The 8261-nt window shown below is 38.4% G+C and overlaps 1 long non-coding RNA gene across 1 annotated transcript; it reads right to left on the bottom strand.

Annotated features, from left to right (window-relative positions):
* Positions 1-1445: 1445 nt before the first annotated feature.
* LOC117512634 lies at positions 1446-3682 on the bottom strand. Its single transcript, XR_004561345.1, has 3 exons — positions 3502-3682; positions 2164-2203; positions 1446-1514 (listed from the first exon to the last, which is right to left on the bottom strand). It is a non-coding gene; the product is annotated as an uncharacterized LOC117512634 (long non-coding RNA).
* Positions 3683-8261: the final 4579 nt, after the last annotated feature.

Raw genomic sequence — 8261 nt, 5'->3', positions numbered from 1 at the left:
GTTTCGCTTCAAATCACAGAAGCTTCCTCAGGTAAAAATTCTTGCTCTGGTAGTCTGACTTCTGTCTTGACTCTTGTAGAGAAGAATGCAATGGAAACACTTTTTTCCACTATTACAGGTCATATGACATTCTAAAATACACAGCACAGTACATGAGAATGAAGTGAGAGAGAGAACTTGTTAAACTAAGAAAACAGTGTTACAGCAATTTTGGATTTACCAATAAATAAATATATATATACAAACCTCAACTTTGACCATGGGTTTTGTAATTACCAGTTCTTGCGAGAGCCTTGCAAGAATGAAAATTACCGCAAGACAAAAAAACCCAGCAATAGCATTCAATGGAAATGCTGTCACTTTGCGATTTTTTGGGGCCGTGGCTACGGGTACGGACCATATCTACAGAGACCGTTCTAAGATACAGAGGGTGTCTTACCGACCAATCAGAATGCGCAAATACGTCCGTACTAGTACCATATGCGGCTAAAGGTCCGGCAATATTTTGTTTTCGCATCCTGGTCTGAAAAATTTCTGCACAATGCTGCACGTGTAGGCAAGCCATAAAATATAATGATTACAAACAGTGATGCTGTCTGAACATATTTGGAGGCCACCTCAGCTGCAAAATTTGTGTAACTGGCAATGTCACAATAATCTGGGAAAAAAAAAAAGCTAACAACTCAAGATGGATCGACTACACACAACAATGTACCCGCTTCTGCTGTGTTACTAACCCAAACAAAAGGACTAATATATATATATATATATATATATATAGTATACTCTGTATACTTTCACCCTGCAAGACGCCCAGCTGAAGATAATCAGCGCTGAAGCGTTAAAACACGAGATTATTTACGGCAGTTAGTGTTTAGCTACCAGATAAAACACAGCAGATTGGAGGGTTGTGGGTTCTAACCAACTTTCCATCATGCTGCAGGAGCTGCGATCTAACTCGAACAAAAACAACATGAAATCCACCACTACTAAAGTTTACTCCCTTTATTTTATATTTAATCTGCAACTCTTACATGGTCATATTTATGATGTTGCATATTAACCCTACATACATAGTCGGTCTTTAGATTCACAAATACAATACCAAACTCATGTGAGCATGTTTTTGAGGGAACGCAACTAACATATTCCCACATTAATCCCACTTAGGAGCAAAAGCACAGATTTGTACTTAAAGTTCGTCCACAAATACTGGCATGCTAGTCGCCGCCGTGTGTGTACGTCCTCCCAGGAATAATAATAAAAAAAAAGTCGCCCGTAGGCCGTCAGAAACGAACTACAAACTCCATTACTCAGTTCTAAAGCCAATTTCAAAACGGCGTGTTTTTGTCGGCCGGGCGCCGTACGGAGAAGACGGTTTAATGTTATCGTTAGCATTTCGAGGATAAGCCATGCTAGCAGCCTTGTAGCTTGTGTGTACTTACAAGAGAAGTTAGAAAAGTTGTGCTCCGCCATAACTTCAGGAAAAAGTGTCGTCGGTGACATCATCATATCTGCAACGCGTTCAAAGAAAAAGGGAAAAGTCGAAGATTACCACAAAAAAAAAAAAACTCCGTGCAAGATTCGAACAGTGAGTACGCTAAAAGAGTACCGTAAATTAAAAAAAAAAGTCAAGGTCGTAAACGGCTGTTTAACGACCCGACTGAAATAAAAGGAAAGTATCTTTCAATGGAGGTGAAAGCGAATTTTAAAAAAAAAAGTCGGCCCCTCAAAGTGACACGACGCTGGGATAAATCGTGCACTTTCAAATTAAAACTCCAAACAAATCAAAACAAAACAAAAAGTTGGCGCACATTGCACCCTGTCTTTCTTTCTTTTTTTTCTTTTTTTTTTGCACTAATATTTAGGTTGTGTTCGCAAAAGTGAAAGGGTTTACGCGTCCATTCGCGCCCACTAAATGAAAGAGACGCTTGCTGTCATAAGAAGAGCATCAGTGACACTGCAAAAAAAAAAAAAAAAAAGTCGAGCCCTCCCACTCCGCTGATACTCCCGTTTATGGCAAAAAAAAAAAAAAAATCTGCAGTATTATCAATACATCAACCTCTCTTTGGATACAGTGAGTTTTGCATTTTATTTTGCAACGGCTGCTTTCCTGCACTTGCTTTTGTGATGGAACAAAGCAGTCGATGTGTATTAAATCACGTCCGCCACCTGCTGGAGACGCGGGAGTATCGCAATCGTGCTGTCAAATGGAAATCAATCACGTTTTGCAAATCAAATATCTGCATTTCTATCCTTTGCCTTACACCTCTGTTATTTGATTTGTGTTATATTTTCTCTTCTTTTTATTTAGTTATTTGCACATGCAGCTTTTTGTTTTATTAGGAAAAAAATACAGGATCTTTTTTCTTTTTTTAATCTGAGAGAATGCATGATTTTTCTTGGAAAGTGATGAACGTCAAAACTGCTCAACAAGGCATGCAGAATATTTCAGAGCACCGCTGCTGCCAGCTAATTATTCCACTAAAGAGGTCTAATGCATTTGTTAAATCTGTAAAACCATGTTCCAGTATCTTAATGTGGTTCCTGAAATATCATCATTAATATATTTTCAATGATGACCTCTGATTTGACCTTGACTTTAGACTTATGACCTGTATTGTGAGAGGACAGTGTATTTCCATTGCAGACAATAGACAATGACTACACACCGTATATATGTACAATGACCTCTGATTTAACCTTGATCTTTGACCTCTGGTCTTGTCATGACCTTGCAGTGATGGAATTGCCACTGACTTTATCTGTTCCACACCGTATGTGAACTGGAACAAATTCACATTTCTTTTTTCTTCTTCTTCTTCTTCTTCTTTTGCACACCCAAAATTGACAACCATTTCGAGAAGGGTGCTGCGTACTTCCAGTGTCAGAGCGAGACTCTAAAACTGATGTCTCAGATGCCTAGCAGTCTTGCAAAATATGTTATCTGAAATGATTTTGGGTGGATTGGATTACTTGAAAGGTTAGGGTTTTTTGTGTGTGTGTGTGTGTGTATTACATAAAAAGATTGCAAGTTTGAACAATACACAGGTTTCTCTTGCAAATGAGGTGACTGCCTGTATAAATAAAGGATAAATATAATACTTCCGGACCACACAGCTCTGAGCACTTCCAGGAATCTTGCACAGTAGCAGATTTCTGATATCGTCCAGTTCCTAAATATTTATCATTTGCAAACTACATGGAACATATCCACTAAGTTTGACTGAAACTGCTGTTTGTGTTTTGACTCCTTGCTTCAAACAACAGATGGCGACATCTGATTTGACCTTGACTTTTGACCTATGACCTTAACATAACCTGTGCTGTGGCAGGATCACCCGCTGAGTTTATCTGTCACGTTTTATTGAAATTATGGTTTGTGTTTTGAAGATGTGGCCACTGCGGTAGTTTCTTTCTGCTTCATGGCATAGGTAATGAAGAAAAAATGCTCTTCTCCAAACTCGCCCTTGTTGTGAAACTGGACCCTCAATCACTCACCATGTGTTCAGCATCTCTCCAGGAGCCTGGGCCGAGTCCCCTGAGGTCACAGATGGTTTGCAGGTTCCATCAAGCGGTCAGTGCGTGTCTCCAGAGAGAACCAGACATTCCAGCTGGATGATCAAAAAACTAAGATATGATCATGTTCTGCAGCCAAAATCGGTTTCATTATAGCCGTGCGAGTTTACGTTGTTAATCTACAGTTTCATCTTCTTAAGGATGTTGCATCTCTAACAAATAATTGTGAGTGAAAATCCAAACAGTGCTTCAGTGAGGATGAGGGCAGGGCTTCGGTCGTCTGGTGATTTTTAAGGTGTTCCGCTCTACCCGTAGTGTAACATGTAATGTGAAACATCTCATATTAAATTTAAAATGTTACACTTAGGTCAAATTATTTTTTTATTTCATGAGACAAAAAAAGTCAACAATAGAATTAAATTAAATTACAAAAAAGCTTTCTCTGAGCACAGAACAGAGCTACCTTAAGAGCAGGTTACTGTATGTTTCCTACTTATTGATCTGAGTGAGCCCTCAGGCCTGTTAACTGAGATGCCTCTAGCTGCCATTGTTCATTGGATTGTTGTTTCTATCAATCTTCTTCTTGTATTCAAAATGATGCCAAAATAACTTGTTTAAAAAAAAAAGACAGGTTTCAATCCGTGCATTTGCCAGGACCCTGCTGTTATCAACGCGGCTTCATAAATGGCATGCAAAACAAAAAGGACTCCTTAAAAGTCCAGACATGTTCCACTGTGCCAACATTTCTATTAAAACTAATAGAACAACAGCAATTTACTATGTTAAAATATGTCACCATGGCCCCAAAATAGTAGGATCACCTTTTGTCACCTGTATCGATCAGAATTCAAATGTCAAAGCTGAAAATGAAGTCGTTTTTATGGAGTAACCGATGGAAATTTTGCAGATCAACTCACTCGATGGCTGACTTCATTATGTCTATGCTTGGCCTGTTCATCGCAGAGGGAAAAAAACACTTAATATAATATTTTGACAAATTTGTTTGAGGCAAACTTTAAGATTTGTCCCTTTTTTGCCATCTGTTGTAGTGGCTTTAGCAACAATATTTTATTAAAACAGCCAAAAACTGGTGTGTAGCATGAGAAGTGCACCATGAGAGGCCAGAGGTCAGTTATGGATTTTTTTTTGTACACAATAAACAACCCCAATTCCAGTGAAGTTGGGATGTTGTGTGAAATGTAACTAAAAACAAAATACAATGATTTGCAAATCCTCTTCAACCTATATTCAGTTACGACGGCATTTTAGGGCCACATAGAATTTTTTTTTTAGAGGTTTTTTTTTTTCGAGAATAAAGTCGTAATATTATGAGAATAAAGTCATAATTTTAAGACTTCTAGAATAAAGTCGTAATTTTACGAGAAAAAAGTTGTAATTTATGAGAAAAAAGTCGTAATATTACAAGAAAAAATATTACGAGAATAATTCGTAGTTTTTACGAGAATAAGTCATAATATAATATTTCGACTTTTTTCTTGTAATATTACGACTTTTTTCTCGTAAAATTACGACTTTATTCTCGTAATATTATGGCTTTTTTACTCGTAATATTATGACTTTATTCTCATAATATTATGACTTTTTTCACGTAATATTACGACTTTATTCTCGAAGTCCCCAAAAAAAAAAAAAAAAATTTAATGTGGCCCTAAAACTCCATCGTATTCAATTGAATACACCACAAAGAGAAGATATTTAATGTTCAAACTGATAGACTTTTTTTGTGCGTTTCATTTTGCAATGGATGGCTGGTACTGAGATGATACTGGCTCAGTGAGATGTTAAATATGTCTGTAAGTACTTCAGCCAGTTGGTCCGTACTGGCTGAAGCACACTGCTGGGTATGTTGTCTGAACCCATTGCTTACCTTGGGTTAACCCTCCTCAAGGCACCATGTACATCAGCTAGATCCAGACAGAGAACCTGGTCATCCTGGCGATGGGGGGCTTTAATGGTGGGTGTGTTGTTGAGTGTGTCAAACCGTCCAAAGCAGCTGTTCAGTTTGTTGAGGAAGTCTGTGTTGTTGTCACTAAAATTAACATTGAATCGGTGTGTAACTTTGCAAAAACAATGTCGGACTCTGTAGTTTTCTCTGGGCCCCTCCCCAATCGGACCGGTAGTGACATGTTTAGCCGCATGTTCTCCTGAATTGCTGGCTGTCTGAGTGGTGTCCAAAAAATGAGGTTGGCTTCATAGATAATTGGCAAAGCTTCTGGGGAAAACCTGGTCTTGTTAGGAGAGACGGCATCCATCCCACTTTGGATGGAGCAGCTCTCATTTCTAGAAATCTGGCCAATTTTCTTAAATCCTCCAAACCGTGACTATCCAGGGTTGGGACCAGGAAGCAGAGTTGTAGTCTTACACACCTCTCTGCAGCTTATCTCCCCCTGCCATCCCCTCATTACCCCATCCCCGTAGAGACGGTGCCTGCTCCCAGACTACCAATAACCAGCAAAAATCTATTTAAGTATAAAAATTCAAAAAGAAAAAATAATATAGCACCTTCAACTGCACCACAGACTAAAACAGTTAAATGTGGTCTATTAAACATTAGGTCTCTCTCTTCTAAGTCCCTGTTAGTAACTGATATAATAATTGATCAACATATTGATTTATTCTGCCTTACAGAAACCTGGTTACAGCAGGATGAATATGTTAGTTTAAATGAGTCAACACCCCCGAGTCACACTAACTGCCAGAACGCTCGTAGCACGGGCCGAGGCGGAGGATTAGCAGCAATCTTCCACTCCAGCTTATTAATTAATCAAAAACCCAGACAGAGCTTTAATTTATTGAAAGCTCTTAGTCTTGTCCATCCAAATTGGAAGTCCCAAAAACCAGTTTTATTTGTTATTATCTATCATCCACCTGGTCGTTGCTGTGAGTTTCTCTGTGAATTTTCAGACCTTTTGTCTGACTTAGTGCTTAGCTCAGATAAGATAATTATAGTGGGCGATTTTAACATCCACACAGATGCTGAGAATGACAGCCTCAACACTGCATTTAATCTATTGTTAGACTCGATTGGCTTTGCTCAAAATGTAAATGAGTCCACCCACCACTTTAATCATATCTTAGATCTTGTTCTGACTTATGGTATGGAAATTGAAGACTTAACAGTATTCCCTGAAAACTCCCTTCTGTCTGATCATTTCTTAATAACATTTACATTTACTCTGATGGACTACCCAGCAGTGGGGAATAAGTTTCATTACACTAGAAGTCTTTCAGAAAGCGCTGTAACTAGGTTTAAGGATATGATTCCTTCTTTATGTTCTCTAATGCCATATACCAACACAGTGCAGAGTAGCTACCTAAACTCTGTGAGTGAGATAGAGTATCTCGTCAATAGTTTTACATCCTCATCGAAGACAACTTTGGATGCTGTAGCTCCTCTGAAAAAGAGAGCCTTAAATCAGAAGTGCCTGACTCCGTGGTATAACTCACAAACTCGCAGCTTAAAGCAGATAACCCGTAAGTTGGAGAGGAAATGGCGTCTCATAATTTAGAAGATCTTCACTTAGCCTGGAAAAAGAGTCTGTTGCTCTATAAAAAAGCCCTCCGTAAAGCTAGGACATCTTACTACTCATCACTAATTGAAGAAAATAAGAACAACCCCAGGTTTCTTTTCAGCACTGTAGCCAGGCTGACAAAGAGTCAGAGCTCTATTGAGCCAAGTATTCCTTTAACTTTAACTAGTAATGACTTCATGACTTTCTTTGCTAATAAAATTCTAACTATTAGAGAAAAAATTACTCATAACCATCCCAAAGACGTATCGTTATCTTTGGCTGCTTTCAGTGATGCCGCTATTTGGTTAGACTCTTTCTCTCCAATTGTTCTGTCTGAGTTATTTCATTAGTTACTTCCTCCAAACCATCAACATGTCTATTAGACTCCATTCCTACCAGGCTGCTCAAGGAAGCCCTACCATTAATTAATGCTTCGATCTTAAATATGATCAATCTATCTTTATTAGTTGGCTATGTACCACAGGCTTTTAAGGTGGCAGTAATTAAACCATTACTTAAAAAGCCATCACTTGACCCAGCTATCTTAGCTAATTATAGGCCAATCTCCAACCTTCCTTTTCTCTCAAAAATTCTTGAAAGGGTAGTTGTAAAACAGCTAACTGATCATCTGCAGAGGAATGGTCTATCTGAAGAGTTTCAGTCAGGTTTTAGAATCCATCATAGTACAGAAACAGCATTAGTGAAGGTTACAAATGATCTTCTTATGGCCTCAGACAGTGGACTCATCTCTGTGCTTGTTCTGTTAGACCTCAGTGCTGCTTTTGATACTGCTGACCATAAAATTTTATTACAGAGATTAGAGCATGCCATAGGTATTAAAGGCACTGCGCTGCGGTGGTTTGAATCATATTTATCTAATAGATTACAATTTGTTCATGTAAATGGGGAATCTTCTTCACAGACTAAGGTTAATTATGGAGTTCCACAAGGTTCTGTTGCTAGGACCAATTTTATTCACTTTATACATGTTTCCCTTAGGCAGTATTATGAGACAGCATTGCTTAAATTTTCATTGTACGCAGATGATACCCAGCTTTATCTATCCATGAAGCCAGAGGACACACACCAATTAGCTAAACTGCAGGATTGTCTTACAGACATAAAGACATGGATGACCTCTAATTTTCCTGCTTTTAACTCAGATAAACTGAAGTTATTGTACTTGGCCCCACAAATCTTAGAAACATG

The sequence above is a fragment of the Thalassophryne amazonica genome, chromosome 6 (genome assembly GCF_902500255.1).
Source record: "Thalassophryne amazonica chromosome 6, fThaAma1.1, whole genome shotgun sequence".
In the NCBI taxonomy this organism is placed as follows: Eukaryota; Metazoa; Chordata; class Actinopteri; order Batrachoidiformes; family Batrachoididae; genus Thalassophryne; species Thalassophryne amazonica.
Note: the sequence above shows the minus strand (reverse complement) of the source record. Positions and strands in the feature narration are given on the sequence as shown.